The sequence below is a fragment of the Bufo gargarizans genome, chromosome 3 (genome assembly GCF_014858855.1).
Source record: "Bufo gargarizans isolate SCDJY-AF-19 chromosome 3, ASM1485885v1, whole genome shotgun sequence".
NCBI classification, from domain to species: Eukaryota; Metazoa; Chordata; class Amphibia; order Anura; family Bufonidae; genus Bufo; species Bufo gargarizans.
The window spans coordinates 531,568,726-531,591,959 of NC_058082.1; positions in this window are offsets into that span (position 1 = coordinate 531,568,726).

Genomic DNA, 23,234 nt, shown 5'->3' on the forward strand with positions numbered 1-23,234 from the left:
GCATGAGCGTCCAGTAACGTGGAAAAAAAAATCCCAGCTCCGCAGAGGCTGTCCTAGCCCCTTATTCATACAAATACTCGTTGACGGCTTTTTCTTGTTGGAGCAGGCAGTCGAACATTAGGAGTGTTGAATTCCAACGTGTCGGGCTGTTGCAAATCAAGCGCCTCACTGGCATGTTGTTTCGGCGCTGAATGTCTGAAATGTGCGCCATGGCCGCGTAGGAATGCCTGAAATGGCCACACACCTTCCTGGCCTGCTTGAGGACGTTCTGTAAGCCTGGGTACTTAGACACAAAGCGTTGTAAGATGAGATTCAACACATGTGCCATGCGTGTGACAACTTGCCCAAATTGAATGTCGCCAAAAAATTGCTTCCATTGTCACACACCACTTTGCCGATCTCCAGTTGGTGCGGGGTCAGCCACTGATCCACCTGTGCGTTCAGGGCAGACAGGAGTGCTGGTCCGGTGTGGCTCTCTGCTTTCAGCAAGTCAACCCCAAGACAGCGTGACACTGTCGTATCCGGGATGTGGAATAGCCCCTGGGGAGCTCGGGGGATTCAGTTGATGTGCAGCCAGACGCTGCAGCAGAAGAGGACTCAGCTGAGGAGGTTATCGAAGAGGATGGAGTAGGAGGAGTAGAGGAGGTGGCAGTAGGCTTGCCTGCAAGTCGTGGCGGTGTCACCAACTCCGCTGCAGAGCCACGCATTCCATGCTTGGCAGCCGTCAGCAGGTTGACCCAATGCGCAGTGTAGGTGATATACCTGCCCGTGCTTTGCAGACCAGGTATCAGTGGTCAGATGGACCCTTGCTCCAACACTGTATGCCAGAGATGCCATGACTTCCTTTTCAATCACTGAGTAGAGGTTTGGGATTGCCTTTTTTGAAAAAAAAATGTGTCCGGGTACCTTCCACTGTGGTGTCCCAGACTCCACCAGCTGGTATGGTAAAAGCTGGCGGGCTAAGAGATCCGTAAAGCCAGCTGTCAGACGCCGGGCAAGGGGGTGACTCTGTGACATTGGCTTCTTACGCTCAAACATTTCCTTTACAGACACCTGACTGTGGGCAGATGAGATGGAACTGCTGAAGGTGAGAGGCGTAGTGGCGGGTGGTTGAGGGGGCAAGGAGGACAGCAGTGGTTGACGTGGCTGAAGATGCTGGACCAGGAGGAGGATGTGCCGTCTGGCTGACCCTGGGTGCCGATACATGCTGTCTGACTGTGCCACTAGCTCCTTGCGACGACCTCACCCTGCTTCCAACTCGTCTCCTCCTACTCTCTGTCTCCCCTTCTGAACTTTCCCCCTCTTCTTCTTCTCTTCGAGCAGGCACCCACGTGGCATCCACAGACACATCGTCATCATCAACCACTTCACTTGTATCTGACACCTCAGCAAAGGAAGCAGCAGCGGGTACAACATCATCATCATCATCACACTGTACGTCCATGTGTGTAATGCTGCCTGACTGAGACATATCCCTGTTATCTACCTCCTCTGGCAATAATGGTTGCGCATCACTAATTTCATCCAACTGATGGGTAAATAACTCCTCTGAGGGATCAAGTGAAGCGGCTGTGGTGGCTGTGGGGGTAGTGGTGGTGGTGGTGGCGGGCGGGCGAGTGGTAACTTGAGAGCAGGTGACCAAAGCTGAGCTGGAGGAGGATGGTGCGTCAAGGTTCTTAGCGGAAGCTGTAGAAGATTGGGTGTCCTGTGTAAGTCAGTCAACTATTTTCTCTGAATTTTTTGGGTTCAGGGTACGTGGCCTCTGAACACTGGGCATTATTCCAGGGCCCGTGGAAATCACAGCACCACGACCACGACGGCCCCTGCGGGGTGGCCTGCCTCTGCCTGTCATTCTTTTTTTGATAAGTGGTACTATGCGTGCAAGGTACTGTGCCACCCTATATAAGTGGTGGGCAGTGGGCACAGTACAGTCTGTGGGCGCCTGACACACGCTGGCTTGCAACTGGGATTATATCACAGAAAAATATTAAATAGAATATTTTTTTATCTGCGAGGTATTTTCTGTCACCCCCTGTATGGATGGTGCACACAGTGCTGTCTGTGACTGAGCCTGCAGCCTCTCACACACCGGCAGCCCGGCAACTGCAATATATATATATATATATATATATATAAAAAATAAATAAAAATAAAGCAGACTGATGTACCAGCCCTGAAAAGGGCTTTTTGGGGTGGTATCTGGACGCTGTCCTTACAGCAGATGAGTCTGTGGACACAGAACACTGCCCTAGCGAATCCTTTCCCTATTAGATCATCATCAGCAGCCGCACTGTCCCTCCTCTGTCTGTGACTGCAGCTTCCGAATGAATTTAAAATGGATGCTGTCCTGGAGGGGGGAGGGTCTGGGAGGGAGGGTCTGCTGCTGATTGGCTGGAATGTGTCTGCTGACTGTGAGGTACAGGGTCAACGTTTACTCAATGATGATGTATAGGGGGCGGACCGAACATCGAATATGTTCGCCAGCCGCGGTGAACAAGCTATGTTCGCCAGGAACTGTGCACCGGCGAATAGTTCGGGACATCACTAGTCACTGTCTCACATACACCCCCCCACCCCCCTTTGTTCACGCCCGTGAGGGTGAACACCGGCATAACCACGGAAAGCGGGTGAGAGGGTATCCACCTGGCCTGGACGTGGGGAACAGCCACCCACCCTGCTCTTTGGCTGCTCCCAATAAGAACCGGCCCAGCTTGGCTTTACAGCCACACTAAGTAACAGTGTCAGCGAGCACTAGTTCCCGCTGACACATAAATTTACCGGTTCTTATTTCACCGAGGCCAGGAACCTCGGTGACACGTACCTTCCCTTTGTTCTGCCAGACCCATGCCAGCCGAGCTTGGTTTATTACCCAAACTAGCATCTTGACCAATCTAATCTGCCTAAAGGCCTTATGTGCCCATCTCCTGGCTAGATACTCTTTCTTTTTCTCTTTTCCGGGTGATAATGATGCGCTCTCGCACTCTGTGATCCCTCTCTCTTTTTTGATCCTCTGGCTCCTGCACTTGCGTCTCATGTCCTTTCTTGGACTGCTGCGCCTCTTGCCTGAACTGTTCACAGTCATGGTCATGTCCCGACACTTTCTCCTTTGCTTTGTAGGGCTCCTTCAGTAGAGCATGCTTGCCCCTACTCACTTCTTTTACGTGCATCTGGGTCACTTCTTCCTTTTTTCCAGCAGTAGTTCCCCCAGCTACGATGGCAGCTTCAGAGACCTCTGCTTCTTTAGCGGCTTTTTTCACTTTGGCCGCGGCTCCCTTTGGCTTAACTTTGGTCTCTGCAGCACCTGGGGACTTCACGTCAACCACCACATCGGCCTTAACTTTTTTCAGCCTTTGTCTTCTCGAAGTCTCCAGTCTCTTTGACCGCCTTCTCATCCTTCTCGGACATGGCACCATACACTTGCCCCCTCTTTCTCATCGAGGCAGGAGGCACCAGGGTCTTCAGTAGACTCCTCGTCTTCTGTCATTTTCTCCAGAGGCTCACCCAGGACACTGTTCTCCTTTTGGGGAGGAGTCAGGAGATACAGCCCATCGTAATAGTCCGGATCCAAAAACTGATTGTTCACTCGTACTTCTTTCCCAGCAGGCTGCTGGCTATTTGGAAGGCCTTGTATGCAGAGGTGACGTCTTCCAGGCCTGGGCTACATGCTACCACGGATCTGTGGTCTTCGGCATCCACATCAGCCCCATCAACTGGTTCAGCAGAAGCATCTTCTCTGCCACAGCCAGCACCACAGTGCCACCATCTCCAGTCCCATTTTTAACAGGCTCTAGCTTCATGACGTCTTTCAGAGAACTTTCCTCTTCAGGTTTCTCACCTTCCACCTGCTGCTCGAGAGCACACTTAGATTTCTCCAACTCAATTTTTAAGCTCATGAGATTTTCTGTCTCTGCTCTGAGTTGCTTGTTCAGCCTCTCCAATTCAGCATGCTCCTCAAGCGCTTCTTCCAGGGCTCTAGCCAAGGAGAGGGCCTTGGTCTCCTTTTCCCAAGCATCAGTCTCTGTTTGGTCACGTTTTTCACCATATCGAGCCGAGATGTATTTCTCTTCAGCTAGGAGCCAGTCACACTTCTCCTGTTTGCAGCTGTACTGTCGTGTCAAGTCATCTATAACTGCCTGGACATGGGCCTCAGACCCTAGGCTGACGTCACCCGACTTAATTCCCATCTCGTCCGATATCTCGTCACAGCACATACATCACCTATACCGCTCGTGTCATTATTAATTCTGACCTCTAGGGGCACCGCTGAGCTAATCCCCACCTGGGACACTTCCTTAATAACCAAAAAACACTGTGGCGACTGCATATCCACCTCTGGTCCGTGCGGTACACCCTCTGACCCTATCCTATTTTCTTGCACCTTCAAACACTGAGCTGGAGCTGGGCTTTGCTCCACACTACTTATAGGCATGTCTTCAAACCTTTTGATCAAGTCATATAGATCTTCATGACACATAGCAGATGCAGAAAATAAAGTATTATCATCATTTACATTTTTACTACCAGGGGGAGCTTCTCCCCTGACCACAACCTGCAACGGAAAGTTATATCACTGTCACCGCATATTTCATATGACATCATATTTTCCTTATGCATTTCCGCACTCTTGTCACCATCACTTTGCACTTTACCAGCACCATTGTTTTCAATGGTCAATATTCTTTCCCCATGCAGGTCAAAGTGCAGCTCCCTTAGATCTTTACTTAAAAGGGACAAGTACAGGTTCTGCAGGAGTTTCCTCACTATCTGCAGAAGTGTCTACCTTACCCCACAACGACAATATCCCAGCCCAACAGCGCATCATATATGAACATATTTGTAACATCAGGTCCACAAGACCCAGTTCTTACTGGAGACTCCCCCTCAGTGAGAACCACCTGCACTTGCTCAGGCTCTCTTTCAGGTGCCTGGTTCATATTAGGGGTCACCCCACTTTCATCTATCTTGCACGCGAGCTCACTAACCATAGAACCCTGTGGAGACTGCTTATCTGCACCTAGTACATGAGGAACACCTTCTGGCATTGCCTCCCTTTCAATCAACATCCCTACCACATATAGAATTAAGCCAGCAGGGGTAGCTTTCTTCCTGATCACAGGGTGTTCTCATTATCACTAAATTTGCATAACTTCACATTTTCATTAGGCAATGCAGATAACTTGGCACCATTGGTTCTAGGTGTCACTTCAGTCCCAGCTGTCACCATAGTCTCACGCTCAGGGAGAACCACCGGACAGTCCATGCCAACTCCATGAAAGTCCCGCACATAGGTCTCAGCCACCCGGCTGGCGGGTACCAGGACCACCTGGCTCTCTGCATCCAACAACGCCTGGACTGCCCTTCTCCACAAGGTCACACATTGGCGTAGCAGTCTCTAGTCCTGGGGTTTTTACACCTAACCCTAACTGCTGCCAGCTCATACCACAGCACAGGGCTTCTGAGGCGTTAGGGCACTGGTCAGCACCATGCCCAACCTCCAGAGCCCGGCTCCCTGTCACTTTAATTGCTGCATAAGAAACAACTGGAACGCTCTTACCCACAGCAGTCACGGGTTTGGCGCTCCCAAGGGCAGCACTCCGCTCCATCAACAAATGATCCGATCTCTGTACCAGCTGCCTCATGGTTTCCTCCGTGGCACTGGTTTTCCACCAGACCGGACCAGTTTTCACCGAGTAGTGGTTGTTCCTAGCTACAGCATCACGGTTCCTCTGCACCTCCTCTCCAGGACTCTGTACAGACTGACATGGAATATAGGAACTCCTGAGAGCCGAACCACTCTCCCTCTCGCTTTCTTCCCGTCGGTTGCCCTGGGCAACGGCATACATATTTTTCTCCAGCACTTCATTCTCCGGCAAGTTCAGAGCAGCCTCTCCAAGTGCAGCACTCGGCTTCCTCAACAAGGCATTTGTTTCCTGCACCAGCTGCTTCATTACTTTCTCAGTGGCCTCGGTTTTCCGCCAAACCGGGCCACTTCCTCCAGAGGACACCACCTCCAGTATGCGAACTTTCCACCACACCAAACCATCTTTCATCCAGGTCGCCATTTTGACCAAAAAAAAACTTCCACAGGTCAGTCTCTCTCACTGGCTTCTGGCCCTTTAAATCCTGCACACTTTGCACCACAGAAAAAAAATGGCCAGATTAAGGCCTCGTTCACACTTCAGTGTTTGGTCAGTGATTTCCATCAGTGATTTGTGAGCCAAAACCAGAAGTGGAGCCTCCACAGACATGAGGTAGAAGGGAAAGATCTGCTCCTGTTCTGTGTTTAGAGTTGTACCTGGTTTTGGCTCACAAATCACTGATGGAAATCACTGACCAAACACTGAAGTGTGAACGAGGCCTAACACCAGCAGTTTTCTAGCATCCGCTGCTCCTGCAAACTAGCAGGCTTCCAGCACTTTGACTTGTCAGCAGGGACGCTTGCCCGCATCCGACACCAATTGTGGTGGGGTTAGCTCTTCTCCGGGGGTCATTCTCACAGATACGACTTTAGGACACCAGGTTTCAGGTCCAAACAGTGCATTTATTTTACACCCCAACCAATGCAAGTCATCATGAAGTCTCAGCTTCACCTAACACATGTGACATCCACATAAAATAATAAACACTTGCCCGGCTAGGCTCTAACTAACACAGAGCTTCCTGACTCACCTAGGTCTCAGTTCACACCCTGTGAACTCGTGCGGCTTTGTCCGCCAATGTCCCACAGCCTCCTGGCTATACAGAGAACAGTATGCCCACTGTCTCTAGTTCACTGTTTCTTGTGGGGGATTGGGGCTCAGTAGTCCGTCTGACTATAGCCCTGCGACCCTCCCAGGCGTCACTGCCTCCCCCAACTCCAGGCCATCTCCCAGCCTCGTAGTCCCTCAGCCTTGCCCAGCTGAGACCACACAGACAGAGCCTCCAGGCCTCTGTCCACCAGACCAAATATCTCTTGTGGGGGATTGGGGCCTAGTAGTTTGCCTGACTATAGCCCTGCGACCCTCCCAGGCGTCGCTGTGTCCCCCACCTCCAGGCCATCTCCCAGCCTCGTGGTCCCTCAGCCTTGCCCAGCTGAGGCCACATAGACAGAGCCTCCAGGCTTCTGTCCACCAGACCAATATCTCTTGTGGGGGATTGGGACCAAAAAGTTTGCCTGACTGAAGCCCTGCGACCCTTCCAGGCGTCGCTGTGTCCCCCACCTCCAGGCCATCTCCCAGCCTCGTAGTCCCTCAGCCTTGCCCAGCTGAGACCACACAGACAGAGCCTCCAGGCCTCTGTCCACCAGACCAATATCTCTTGTGGGGGATTGGGCCTAGTAGTTCGCCTGACTATAGCCCTGCGACCCTCCCAGGCGTCACTGTGTCCCCCACCTCCAGGCCATCTCCCAGCCTTGTGGTCCCTCAGCCTTGCCCAGCTGAGACCACACAGACAGAGCCTCCAGGCCTCTGTCCACCAGACCAATATCTCTTGTGGGGGATTGGGGCCTAGTAGTTTGCCTGACTATAGCCCTGCGACCCTCCCAGGCGTCGCTGTGTCCCTCACCTCCAGGCCATCTCCCAGCCTCGTAGTCCCTCAGCCTTGCCCAGCTGAGGCCACACAGACAGAGCCTCCAGGCCTCTGTCCACCAGACCAATATCTCTTGTGGGGGATTGGGACCAAAAAGTTTGCCTGACTTGAGCCCTGCGACCCTCCCAGGCGTCGCTGTGTCCCTCACCTCCAGGCCATCTCCCAGCCTCGTGGTCCCTCAGCCTTGCCCAGCTGAGGCCACACAGACAGAGCCTCCAGGCCTCTGTCCACCAGACCAATATCTCTTGTGGGGGATTGGGACCAAAAAGTTTGCCTGACTATAGCCCTGCGACCCTCCCAGGCGTCGCTGTGTCCCTCACCTCCAGGCCATCTCCCAGCCTCGTGGTCCCTCAGCCTTGCCCAGCTGAGGCCACACAGGCAGAGCCTCCAGGCCTCTGTCCACCAGACCAATATCTCTTGTGGGGGATTGGGGCCTAGTAGTTTGCCTGACTATAGCCCTGCGACCCTCCCAGGCGTCGCTGTGTCCCTCACCTCCAGGCCATCTCCCAGCCTCGTGGTCCCTCAGCCTTGCCCAGCTGAGGCCACACAGACAGAGCCTCCAGGCCTCTGTCCACAGGTAACACACTCCCCCCTTTCTGACACCCTGGGAGGTGCTTTATGCCAGCCTGACTACATCCAGCTGGTCTCACCTGTGGTGGAATAGGGGCATGGACCGCACTATCCAGCCCGCACTATCCTTGCCTCCAACCTGCGTGAGACCTGTCACTGTCTCCCAAAATATAGATATATACTCATGGCGAGGTAGAGATGTATGATGGAACCGGCTGATTTGCTACATGTCACCATCATTTGTAACTGTATATATACACATTACAGAGTGTTGGCGGGAGATACAGTAGTAGTGTAAGCATTGTACCTGCGCATATTCTGTCACGGATCTCTCTGATCTGCTCCAAATTCCTCCTCTTCAAATCCAACCATTTTCTTTATATGTCCATCCTAGGGCGATTGCCCTGAAACTTCCTCTTGAGCTCAGTACGGATCTCGCTCACAATCGCCTGCTTCTCGGCGTGGACCCGAGTCCGGTCACAGCCCCGCTCCGACATGCCGGATACAGACACAAGCATGTAATCCCATTGTAGATAACGTCCTCAGCAAAAAGCATTTCGTCTTCGAAGGGGAAATATTAGATTACGTTACTGTTATAAGATGGGATTGTATGTGTGTGGGGTCTGAGCAATCGGATATTGGGCAGCTGAGCAGAGATGCGCGGTACCTGTCTAGTGAAGTGACGGAGCGGTATGGGGTGCAGAGGAATCAAACCCCTAACCCTCCCCGTGGTGCACCCTGACAAGGAAAGCTTCTCCGGAGTCCTGACCAACAGGATACAAACTATAGCGTGTGTCTGTGTGTGTGTGGGGTATATAGCGTGTGTGGGGTATATAGCGCGTGCGGGGTATATAGAGTGTGCGGGGTATATAGAGTGTGCGGGGTATATAGAGTGTGTGCGGCATATTGTGTGCGGTATATAGAGTGTGTGTGGCATATAGTGTGCGGTATATAGTGTGCGGGGTATAGAGTGTGCGGGGTATATAGAGTGTGCGGGGTATATAGAGTGTGCGGGGTATATAGAGTGTGCGGGGTATATAGAGTGTGCGGGGTATATAGAGTGTGTGCGGCATATTGTGTGCGGTATATAGAGTGTGTGTGGCATATAGTGTGCGGTATATAGTGTGCGGAGTATATAGAGTGTGTCTGTGTGTGTGGTATATAGTGTGTGTCTGTGTGCGGGGTATATAGAGTGTGCGGGGTATATAGAGTGTGCGGGGTATATAGAGTGTGTCTGTGTGTGGGGTATATAGAGTGTGTGGGGTATATAGAGTGTGTGCGGTATATAGAGTGTGTGCGGTATATAGTGTGCGGTATATAGTGTGTGTGGTATATATAGTGTGTCTGTGTGTGTGGTATATATAGTGTGTCTGTGTGTGGGGTTTATATAGTGTGCGGGGTATATATAGTGTGTGGTATATAGTCTGTGTGTGGGGTATATAAAGTGTGCGGTATATAGTCTGTGTGTGGGGTATATAAAGTGTGCGGTACATAGTGTGCGGTACATAGTGTGCGGTATATAGTGTGCTGTACATAGTGTGTGGTATATAGTGTGCGGTATATAGTCTGTGTGTGGGGTATATAAAGTGTGCGGTATATAGTCTGTGTGTGGGGTATATAAAGTGTGCGGTATATAGTCTGTGTGTGGGGTATATAAAGTGTGCGGTACATAGTGTGCGGTACATAGTGTGCGGTACATAGTGTGTGTGTGGGGTATATAAAGTGTGCGGTATATAGTCTGTGTGTGGGGTACATAGTGTGCGGTACATAGTGTGTGCGGTACATAGTGTGTGCGGTACATAGTGTGTGCGGTACATAGTGTGTGCGGTATATAGTGTGTGTCTGTGTGTGGGGTTTATATAGTGTGCGGTATATAGTGTGCGGTACATAGTGTGCGGTACATAGTGTGCGGTACATAGTGTGCGGTACATAGTGTGCTGTAAATAGTGTGTGCGGTACATAGTGTGTGCGGTATATAGTGTGTGTCTGTGTGTGGGGTTTATATAGTGTGCGGTATATAGTGTGCGGTACATAGTGTGCGGTACATAGTGTGCGGTACATAGTGTGCGGTACATAGTGTGCGGTACACAGTGTGCGGTACATAGTGTGCGGTACATAGTGTGCTGTACATAGTGTGCGGTACATAGTGTGCGGTACATAGTGTGCTGTACATAGTGTGCGGTACATAGTGTGTGGTATATAGTGTGCGGTACATAGTGTGTGCGGTATATAGTGTGTGTCTGTGTGTGGGGTTTATATAGTGTGCAGGGGGTATATATAGTGTGCAGGGGGTATATATAGTGTGCTGTACATAGTGTGCGGTACATAGTGTGTGGTATATAGTGTGCGGTACATAGTGTGTGCGGTATATAGTGTGTGTCTGTGTGTGGGGTTTATATAGTGTGCAGGGGGTTTATATAGTGTGCAGGGGGTATATATAGTGTGCGGTATATAGTGTGCGGTACATAGTGTGCGGTACATAGTGTGCGGTACATAGTGTATGCGGTACATAGTGTGCGGTACATAGTGTATGCGGTACATAGTGTGCGGTACATAGTGTGCGGTACATAGTGTATGCGGTACATAGTGTGCAGGGTATACAGGGAGTGCAGAATTATTAGGCAAGTTGTATTTTTGAGGATTAATTTTATTATTGAACAACAACCATGTTCTCAATGAACCCAAAAAACTCATTAATATCAAAGCTGAATATTTTTGGAAGTAGTTTTTAGTTTGTTTTTAGTTTTAGCTATTTTAGGGGGATATCTGTGTGTGCAGGTGACTATTACTGTGCATAATTATTAGGCAACTTAACAAAAAACAAATATATACCCATTTCAATTATTTATTTTTACCAGTGAAACCAATATAACATCTCAACATTCACAAATATACATTTCTGACATTCAAAAACAAATCAGTGACCAATATAGCCACCTTTCTTTGCAAGGACACTCAGAAGCCGCCATCCATGGATTCTGTCAGTGTTTTGATCTGTTCACCATCAACATTGCGTGCAGCAGCAACCACAGCCTCCCAGACACTGTTCAGAGAGGTGGACTGTTTTCCCTCCTTGTAAATCTCACATTTGATGATGGACCACAGGTTCTCAATGGGGTTCAGATCAGGTGAACAAGGAGGCCATGTCATTAGATTTTCTTCTTTTATACCCTTTCTTGCCAGCCACGCTGTGGAGTACTTGGACGCGTGTGATGGAGCATTGTCCTGCATGAAAATCATGTTTTTCTTACCTTGCAGACTTCTTCCTGTACCACTGCTTGAAGAAGGTGTCTTCCAGAAACTGGCAGTAGGACTGGGAGTTGAGCTTGACTCGATCCTCAACCCGAAAAGGCCCCACAAGCTCATCTTTGATGATACCAGCCCAAACCAGTACTCCACCTCCACCTTGCTGGCGTCTGAGTCGGACTGGAGCTCTCTGCCCTTTACCAATCCATCCATCTGGCCCATCAAGACTCACTCTCATTTCATCAGTCCATAAAACCTTAGAAAGATCAGTCTTGAGATATTTCTTGGCCCAGTCTTGACGTTTCAGCTTGTGTGTCTTGTTCAGTGGTGGTCGTCTTTCAGCCTTTCTTACCTTGGCCATGTCTCTGAGTATTGCACACCTTGTGCTTTTGGGCACTCCAGTGATGTTGCAGCTCTGAAATATGGCCAAACTGGTGGCAAGTGGCATCTTGGCAGCTGCACGCTTGACTTTTCTCAGTTCATGGGCAGTTATTTTGCGCCTTGGTTTTTCCACACGCTTCTTGCGACCCTGTTGACTATTTTGAATGAAACGCTTGATTGTTCGATGATCGCGCTTCAGAAGCTTTGCAATTTTAAGAGTGCTGCATCCCTCTGCAAGATATCTCACTATTTGTGACTTTTCTGAGCCTGTCAAGTCCTTCTTTTGACCCATTTTGCCAAAGGAAAGGAAGTTGCCTAATAATTATGCACACCTGATATAGGGTGTTGATGTCATTAGACCACACCCCTTCTCATTACAGAGATGCACATCACCTAATATGCTTAATTGGTAGTAGGCTTTCGAGCCTATACAGCTTGGAGTAAGACAACATGCCGAAAGAGGATGATGTGGTCAAAATACTCATTTGCCTAATAATTCTGCACTCACTGTATATAGTGTGTGGTATATAGTCTGTGTGTGCGGTATATAGTGTGTGTCTGTGTGTGCGGTATATAGTGTGTGTATGTGTGTGTGGTATATAGTGTGCGGTATATAGTCTGTGTGTGGGGTATCTAAAGTGTGCGGTATATAGTGTGCGGCATATAGTGTGTGTGCGGTATATATAGTGTGCGGTATATATAGTGTGCGGTATATATAGTGTGCGGTATATATAGTGTGCGGTATATATAGTGTGCGGTATATAGTCTGTGTGTGGGGTCTATAGTGTGTGCGGTCTATAGTGTGTGCGGTCTATAGTGTGTGCTGTCTATAGTGTGTGCGGTCTATAGTGTGTGCGGCATATAGTGTGTGCGGTATATAGTGTGTCTGTGTGTGTGGTATATAGTGTGTGTCTGTGTGTGGGGTATATATAGTGTGCGGTGTACATAGTGTGCGGTGTACATAGTGTGCGGTGTACATAGTGTGCGGTGTATATATAATGTGTGGTATATAGTCTGTGTGTGGGGTATATAAAGTGTGCGGTACACAGTGTGCGGTGTACACAGTGTGCGGTGTACACAGTGTGTGGTGTACACAGTGTGTGGGGTATATATAATGTGTGGTATATAGTCTGTGTGTGGGGTATATAAAGTGTGCGGTGTACATAGTGTGCGGTGTACATAGTGTGCGGTGTACATAGTGTGTGGGGTATATATAATGTGTGGTATATAGTCTGTGTGTGGGGTATATAAAGTGTGCGGTACACAATGTGCGGTACATAGTGTGCGGTACACAGTGTGCGGTACACAGTGTGCGGTACATAGTGTGCGGTACATAGTGTGCGGTACACAGTGTGCGGTACACAGTGTGCGGTACACAGTGTGCGGTACATAGTGTGCGGTACATAGTGTGTGGGGTATATATAATGTGTGGTATATAGTCTGTGTGTGGGGTATATAAAGTGTGCGGTGTACATAGTGTGCGGTGTACATAGTGTGTGGGGTATATATAATGTGTGGTATATAGTCTGTGTGGGGTATATAAAGTGTGCGGTACACAATGTGCGGTACATAGTGTGCGGTACACAGTGTGCGGTACATAGTGTGCGGTACATAGTGTGCGGTACACAGTGTGCGGTACACAGTGTGCGGTACATAGTGTGCGGTACATAGTGTGCGGTACATAGTGTGCGGTACATAGTGTGTGGGGTATATATAATGTGTGGTATATAGTCTGTGTGTGGGGTATATAAAGTGTGCGGTGTACATAGTGGGCGGTGTACACAGTGGGCGGTGTACACAGTGGGCGGTGTACACAGTGGGCGGTACAATGTGGGCGGTGTACATAGTGTGCGGTGTACATAGTGTGCGGTGTACATAGTGTGCGGTGTACATAGTGTGCGGTGTACATAGTGGGCGGTACATAGTGGGCGGTACACAGTGTGCGGTACACAGTGTGCGGCAGTAACATGGATGTGCAGGTGAGAGATTTCTCCGCTCTCCATACACACAGCTACAGACATAGTCCTGTGATGTCACAACAATACTTAGTGCACCAATCACTCATCTCTACTGAGACCGGATAAAAAGTAAAGTTATCTGTATCGCGAAAAAAAAATTCGGATCATAAGTGGGAATTTTCGCAATCATGAATATTTTATAACACTATCCGCATATAAAGCGATTGGTCTGTAATAAATACATTGGTGATTAGTGATCAGATCTTCCTCACTGTCTCGAAAATTGCTTCCGACCATCTTTTCCAATCCCCTTTTTTGCGCATTCGTATTAAGCAAATCTTACACTGAGATTTAAAAAAAAAAAAAAAAAAGGGAGGATTACACTGACCGGCAATCGGATTTTCCTGACCATAGAAGGTGGAGCCGTCTCCCACCTCCGGGAGTCTCCAGAGCAGGAGAGGGACCCCCTTACATTAGTTTAAATCTGATACATATTTACACTTTATTTTGATTTTTTTCTGCGACACCCGTGAACACACAGCCCCACACCAAAAGGGAGGGAATAAAGAGGGGCTGTCGTGGGGTCAGGAAAGATTACCGGCAAGTGTAATCAGCATTTTTCCCCTCCCCCACGACAGCACCTTCGAGAGAGATTTCAGAGCTCATCCTCAGGGTGGGTGACAGTGCCCAAGACCTTAGTGCCAAAGAGTAGCCGAGAAGCCTATAGTGCTTATAGAAAGTGGACGGAGAAGACCAGGTGGCTGCCCGACAAATCTGTTCTATGGATACGCTGGCCCTTTCCACCCTCGTGGAGTAGACACCGCCCTCGTGGAGTGTGCCCTCGTGGAGTGTGCCCTCACAGATACAGGAGGAGAAACACCAGATACTGAATATGCCAGGGATCTAGCTTCTCTGATCCAGCGGGCAATAGACGCCTTAGAGGCCGAATTACCTTTCCTAACCCCACCGAATAGTACAAATAGGGCAGAAGAAGGGAATGCAGCTCCTTCTCTCTGTCATCTCTCGGTTCTGAAAAGAAAGCTGGAAGAACTACCTCCTGATCCCTATTTGACCTAGAAGGGACTTTCGGCATAAACCGGGATCTGTTCTCAGCACTACCCTGTCCTCTCGGGCAGTCATAAAAGGGGGGTTAATGGATAGGGCCTGAATCTCACCAACCCTTCTGGCTGACGTTAAGGCTACTAACAAAACCAGCTTAAGACCTCATGCACGACCGTTGTGTTCTGTTCCGCAAAATGGGGTTCCGTTGTTCCGTGATCCATTTCAGTTTTTGTTTCCGTGTGTCTTCCTTTATTTTTGGAGGATCACCAGACATGCCTAAGTCAAGTTTGCCATGCAAATGATAGAAAGAAAAAAAAAATGGACGGTCCACGAACCGTTTTTCCGTGAAAAAAATAGGACAGGTTATATTTTTTTGACAGACTGGAACCACGGATGCGGATGAAAAACGGTGCATTAGCCGAGTTTTCAACGGACCCATTGAAAGTCAATGGGTCCGCAGAAAATTACGATAAACAGAACAACGGACACGGAATGAAACAACGGTCGTGTGCATGAGGCCTAAGGGCTGTTTCACACGAGTGGATGCCGTGCGTGACATCCGCTGTGTGAATGACAACCAAGACCCGATGCGGACAGCAGAAGCACGGAGCAGTAACATGACTGATAATGCTCCGTGCCTCTCTGTGATCTCTTTACTACGAAATCACAGTGAGATAAAGTTGTCACTGTGACAATGCTGACACCTGCACCTTCAGTGTACTCTTTGCTAACCCGAGGGACAACCCTCTCTGGAGGAATTCTAACACCTGTACAACTGAGAATTCTAACGGCCAAGAAACTCTATCTACACCTATAAAGGACAGGAACTTTCTCCAGACTCGCGCATAGATAACGTTTGTCACCTTGTTCCTACTTTTCATCAGAGAGGAAACAACTTCCTTTGAAAAACCCTGACTAGCTAAAAATTACCTTTCAAATTCCACGCCGAAAGGTGTAGAGACTCTACCTCCGGGTGGAATACTGGACCCTGCGACAACAGGTTTGGGATCCCTGGCCGAATCCATGGGTCCGAAACTCACATGGCTCTCAAAAGGGAAAACCATGCCCTCGTTGGCCAAAAGGGCGCTATTAGAATCACTCTCGCTTCCTCGTACCTGATCTTCCTTATCACTAGTGGAATTAACTGTAGAGGGGGAAAGGCATATCCTAGAGCAGGGATGCTCAACCTGCGGCCCTCCAGCTGTTGTCATGCTGGGAGTTGTAGTTTTGCAACAGCTGGGGGGCCACAGGTTGAGCATCCCTGTCCTAGAGGGAAGTCCCATCTCTGGAGGAAGGCATCCACTCCAGAGGGGTACTCCCTTGGACTGAGGGAAAATAACTTTTTGACCTTCCTGTTTTCCTTTGTGGTGAACATGTCTACTGATGGAAGACCCCATAAATCCACTATCTGGGAAAAAAACTCTGGATTCAGAGACCATTCCCCCTGACGTAATCTGTGGCGACTCAAGAAATCTGCTTGAGAATTCTCGACTCCTCTTATGTGAATGGCTGAGAGATGTAGAACTCTCCCTTCTATTTCTTTGAAAATACATTCCATCTCCCTCCGTACCTGGTTCCTCCCTAATGATTGAGGTATGAGACGACCGCCCGATTGTCGGACATTACTCTCACATGCCTGTTCTGGATCATTGGTAAAGCTGCTCTCAAAGCTAGACTAAACAATTAATGAGCCGTTGGGGTATAAGGTATCTAGTGATTATGTAGAGAAAAAAAATTGGAATAATGGTCACCTTTAATAATTAACTTTTAATAATATTTATAATAAAATAGTTGCCCTAAGATGAGGTGCAGAAAGGCAAAGGTGAGGGGCGGGGATCCACCCTCCTCGTGGTGAATGTACAATAATTCTAGGGAGGGAGGGAGGAAAGGGGGAAGGGGGTGCTGGGTCTCAGCCCCTATTATTACCCTGATGAAAGGACCCTATTCCTACACTCCGCAACCTCCTAACAGAACCCTCAAATTGTCCCTAAGCAGTGCTCTGACTACCCAGCTTCGTCCTGAAAGGGGGAAAAGTGGGGGGGGAGGGATTCCCTAGAAGCAGATGAGGTACACCACCTACAGATGCGCTCCCAGGTCCCTGGCAGCGACTGTAAATAGTACACTAGACCTGTAAGGATCAGTGTCCTGAGAGAAAGAATGTGTGTGGGTGTCAAGGTTGATCACCCCACACATATACAATAATTCGTGCAGAGATGCTCAGTAACCATGAGATGGCCCGAGACTGCTGGTACTAACCTAGGGATAGGGCAGGGAGATGAATGAGGGGGAGGGGAGGAGACCACCGGACCCCCCCTTTTCACTCAGCCAAATAAAAACTCTGACACCTTAGCTCTTTAACCAATCCTTTACTGGGTGATGATCGGCCACAGCAAAATTTTTCTTTAACAAAATGGTAACAAAACACCACCTCCTCCACAGACCATTCCTCCTATGCGGTATACCACCCTGGATCCCCAGGGCGTACGTACGCCAGTCACTCTTCACCACGACTTGCTTTCCAAATGCCGCCATGGAGGAGGACCGTATCTCAAACGGGGCTCCGACCACCACCCAGCAAACTAAAAGCCTGTTCGATGCCATCCTGCAAACCGGACAAAAAAATATCCAGACCAATCTCCGTGAGGTGCACCCCGTCCGGTCTCATCAAAGATCTGCTATTGCCCTCCAACTGCCAATGACGAACCACCACCCCACCCTTGGAGCGCACAAAGCGAGACATTCGGGCATTCAATGTTCTCCTACACCGTTCCATAGCCTCCCCATCCCTGGCGCCATGCCAAACCACTCTCGGCACCACCTCCGACCATACCACAACTAGCTCCGGGAAAAAAGCAGGGAAGCGCTCCAGGTCAGACCTCATCAAGGCCATTAGCTCCAGCATCCTCTGGGAACACAGGTCATTCCCACCTGCATGCAGGACCAGAATCACCGGCCCCACCGATCTACGCCCAATCTCCACCACCTCCGGCAACACTTGAGACCATCTCAACCCCCGAAGCCCCCTCCAATGAACCTCCACTTCCCTGAATCCCAGGCTGCGACCTCCCAGCCTGCATTCGGCCCTCTGCGCCGCCCAGAAGATGTATGAATGTCCCAACAACCAGACCACCGGACGAGCTATTCCTGAAAAGAAACCACGCAAGCAACTAACTCCAACTCGCCTTATAGAAACATAGAATGTGTCGGCAGATAAGAACCATTTGGCCCATCTAGTCTGCCCAATATATCTGAATCCTATGAATAGTCCCTGGCCCTATCTTATATGAAGGATAGCCTTATGCCTATCCCATGCATGCTTAAACTCCTTCACTGTATTTGCAGCTACCACTTCTGCAGGAAGGCTATTCCAGGCATCCACTACTCTCTCAGTAAAGTAATACTTCCTTATATTACTTTTAAACCTTTGCCCCTCTAATTTAAATCTGTGTCCTCTTGTGGTAGTTTTTCTTCTTTTAAATCTTCTCTCCTCCTTTACCGAGTTGATTCCCTTTATGTATTTAAAAGTTTCTATCATATCCCCTCGGTCTCTTCTTTCTTCCAAGCTCTACATATTAAGGTCTTTTAACCTTTCCTGGTAAGTTTTATCCTGCAATCCATGTACTAGTTTAGGAGCTCTTCTCTGAACTCTCTCTAGAGTATCTATATCCTTCTGGAGATATGGTCTCCAGTACTGCGCACAATACTCCAAGTGAGGTCTCACCAGTGATGTGTACAGCGGCATAAGCACTTCCCTCTTTCTACTGCTTATACCTCTCCCTATACATCCAAGCATTCTGCTGGCATTTCGTGCTGCTTTATTACATTGTCTTCCCACCTTTAAGTCTTCTGAAATAATTACTCCTAAATCCCTTTCCTCAGATACTGAGGTCAGGACTGTGTCAAATATTCTATATTCTGCCCTTGGGTTTTTACGCCCCAGGTGCATTATCTTGCACTTATCCACATTAAATTTCAGTTGCCAGAGTTCTGACCATTCTTCTAGTTTTCCTAAATCCTTTTCCATTTGGCGTTTCCCTCCAGGAACATCAACCCTGTTACACATCTTTGTGTCATCAGCAAAAAGACAAACCTTACCATCGAGGCCTTTTGCAATATCACTTATGAAGATATTAAACAAAATTGGTCCCAGTACAGATCCCTGTGGAATCCCACTGGTAACATGACCTTGTTTTGAATGTTCTCCATTGACTACAACCCTCTGTTGTCTGTCACTCAGCCACTGCCTAATCCACTCAACAATATGGGAGTCCATGCTCAATGACTGCAGTTTATTGATAAGTCTTCTATGTGGGACAGTGTCAAAAGCCTTACTAAAATCTAGATATGCAATGTCTACTGCACCTCCACCATCTATTTTAGTCACCCAGTCAAAAAAATCTATAAGATTTGTTTGACATGATCTCCCTGAAGTAAACCCATGTTGTTTTTCATCTTGCAATCCATGGGATTTTATATGTTCCATGAAGAGCTGACCAGCGTCATCAATTGTTGAGAACCAGCCGCCACAGGAAATCCGGGCAAGCCAGTCCATCCATCTCCGCCTCCGGATGAAGGTCCCGAAAAACCTGCCAACGAAACCGAGAGAGAGCATCAGCAATCCTGTTATCCACCCCCGGCACGTGGCGGGCCCTAAAGTAAATGTTACGTTCCAAGCACCGTAGTACCAACTGCCGAAGTAATGCTAAGATCGGCAGCGACGAGGACGACAACCTATTTATACACTGAACCGTACCCAGGTTATCCGACCAAAAGCACACATGACGATTCTCCAATCTATCACCCCAAATCTCCACCGCCACCACAATGGGGAACAATTCCAGCAACGTCAGGTTACTCACCAAACCCATAACTCTCCATTCCTCCGGCCATGGAGAAGCGCACCATTCCTTACCCAACACCGTACCAAATCCACAGGAACCAGCCGCATCAGACCACAGCTCCAACTCACAACTAGATATTTCCTGGGAAATATAACAGGTATGGCCGTTGTAAGAACTCAAAAACTCACGCCACACCCTCAAATCAGCCTTGAGAGACGCCGTCAGCCGTATGCGATGACGAGGAGAAACCACCCCCCTCGACGCCAACGACAACCGTTGCGAAAAAACCCGCCCCATAGGCATAACCCGACATGCAAAACACAACAAACCCAGTAGCGACTGCAACTGCCTAAGTGTCACCTTCCGGAACACCAGAAACCCATCAATCAAAGCCTTAAGCCCAACTAACTTGTCCTGAGGCAAACGAAAAACCATAGCCACGGAATCAATCTCGATACCCAAAAAAGACAACCGCGTCACCATCAAGGACAAAAAGGAAGACAAGCTCCATCCCCCCCCCCAGTGCTACAAACAAGAAATCATCGAGATAATGAATCACCGACGAACAACCGGACTCAACACGCACCACCCACTCCAAGAATGTACTAAACATCTCGAAATAGTGGCACGAAATGGAGCATCCCATGGGCAAACAGGTATCGTAATAGAAAAAACCTTCAAAACAACCCCCAAGCAAATGAAAACAATCCGGATGGATAGGCAAAAGCCTAAACGCTGATTCCACATCCGACTTAGCTAAGAGGGCCCCCCTTCCCGCATCACGCACTAGCGACACCGCCCGATCAAAAGATACATACGACACTGATGCCTCTTCCTGAAGAATAGCATCATTCACAGATGCGCCCTTCGGATGAGATAAGTGATGTATCAGGCGAAATTTGCCCGGTTCTTTCTTGGGAACAACACCCCACGGGGAAACCCTTAAATTTGAAAAAGGGGGATGAACAAAGGGACCCCTAATCCTGCCCGCTGCCACCTCCTTCTGCAGCTTCTCCCTAAGGGCCTCCGGAAACTCCCTCACCGATTTAAGATTGTCCGAAAGAACCAGGGATCTATTAAGGACAAAAGGTATGAAAAAACCCTCCGAAAACCCCTTCCGCCGCCCTCCTATTGGGGTACCGGTCTAACCAGGGGGCCATCCTTTCCACGCTGACCGGAGTCCTTCGGATCAAAGGATGCAGGTGGCTTCCCCCCTCGACCCTGGGATCTGGGGCACCTACCAGCGGGATGGGAGCCCCCGCAAGCTGAACATTCGTGTTTATACCTACACAATCCAGCGTATTTGCAGTGCCCCTCATTGTACAACCAACATGCACCCGGGCGTCTAACGGCCACTGGACCCTGGGCAGCCGAGGCCCCAGCGCCAGTGGCCACCCCTGGAAAGGAAGGAGGACGAGGCGCCGTCATCAAGCGGAGCCAGACATCCGTGGCCTTCACCCCCCACCCCAGCTCAGGCTGAAGCGCCAAACGCCTACGAAATTCTTCATTGTACTTCCACCAAGCACTACCCCCATGCGCCTTATACGCACTATAAATAGTATCCATGTAAATAAACAACTCCGCGCAACGCTCCGGATGCTTCTGCCCCATAACACACCCCAACACCGCAAACGCCTGCAACCAATTATTCATCGTTCGTGCAACCTTCATCCGTTTATCATAGGGCTTATCCACAAAACGCCTCTCCTTATCCACCCCATGCTGATCGACCGACACCAAGGACCATATGTCCACATATTGGTGAGACTAGATCTTTTCCCTAACCGACTCCTCCAAATGAGCCCCCAAAGGGCTGACCCCACAAAAACACGAATCCTTATGGATCCCCGCTATTACCACAGAGGCCTTCGCCACCTGCGGAGGAGCCACCACTGGAACCTCCGTCCCTCCATCAACCGGAACCGCGAGGGGAACTGGGGAAACCACGGGCAACCGATCCAGCAAAGACTTCAATAAAGACTCTAAACCCGCATTACCCCCACCCGCTCCCCACGCCCCCACATATTGGTACTCACCAGGAACCGGGATCGCCGACGGAACCACCGCAGGTACAGGAACAGCCTCCCTGTGTACTGCCACCGAAGCCAGGCTCGGAACCCTGGACACGCCCGGAACGCGGTGTACGAACAGACTCTTCCGATACGCACGAGGATCCCTCTGAGGAGGACGGGGAACGCCACCTGGAAGATCTGGACCGCCTGCTGTACCGGGAGGACCTGGAATGCCGACTGGAACGCCGCCTCCTGCGGCTGCGCCCCCCCCCCCCCCCCCCGCCTCCTGCCCTCTCTGGAGGAAGTGGGGGACAAAGATCTCTCCCTGCGTCTGCCCATTTCAACTGCAGGAGCCGCTGCAAAAGGAGTGGGAGGATCCAAAACTGCAGACCCAATCACCATCGTTGAACCCCCAGTAGGAGGGGCCCTACCCCCAGCCATGTCAACACCCAAAGAGGGAGCTGAAGCAACTAGTGCCGCCGAAGGGGGGCAAGGAGGGGAGGGAGGGACCGCTTGTGAGGGTGGAGGAGTGATGGGGCAGTCATCTGCAGCCCCATCGCTAGATTGCTGAGCGCCCATAATGGCCGAAAAAAATCGCCTGCCACGCCGGGTCACCAGCGCCCAGCGAGGAAGAAACCAGAAGGGGAGGAGCCAGGATGCGGCCTACTTCCGGGCCCGACCCAAACGCCGGAACACAGAGGCAGCGGGAAGCCGCCGCAACATCAGGGGAGGGGGACACTTGCCGCAACCTGGCCGGGGGGCGGCGACTACGAGCCGAGCGCCACGGCCCCTGAGCCACAACAGAGGGGCACTCACCAAGCGGCGTCTCCGGCAGAAGTAACGGGGCAGACACAGGAGGAACGGAGGCAGAGGAAGGATCAAAGCTGCGCAAAAAAGATTGCAGCCATCCTTCCCCCTCCGCCTGAAAACGCGCCAGGAGGGAAGCGCGCAGCGCATCGTCACCTGCGGCCATCTCAAGAGCCAAGCCAGCGGTAAGTACTTACCAACTCGCTTACCCTGTCAAGAGGAAGTCCTCTTCCCTGAACTCCCCTATATATACCCATCCTATTCCTCCTCCCACCATCTCTCCCACTTTTTTCCTCACTCCACCTCCCACTTCTATTAACCCCTTCCTATCCTCCCTAAAAACCACTACCCAAGCCTATACTCCCCCTTAACAAGGGAAACATAAGGAGAGGGGAAGAGGGGACCAACAGTCCCTCATTACCCTCCTTATCCTGTCGGGTGCCCTCCACGCGTTTCTCTGTTGTGTTACAGTTCGTCAGGGGCCCAAAGGAATTGATGTCAGCAGCAGTGGCGGCGGCCTGCCCTCTGGTTGGGACAGGTCACCAGATTACAACTAAACTGTGCTCAGCAATGGTTAATAACAACAGCTGATATGTATCATATCTCCTTCATACATCTCCCATAGTGTGGCAGTATAACATAAGCCGCAATCACAAGTGGGGGTGGAAGGAATACTACTTATCTCGTCAGGAGTGACCGGTCAGTGGACCTGTTCCTATGATGCAGACCGGTTCCAGTTCCTCACCAGTCTGTGTGCTAGATCCCGCGTGTGGCAGTACAGCAAGAGACGC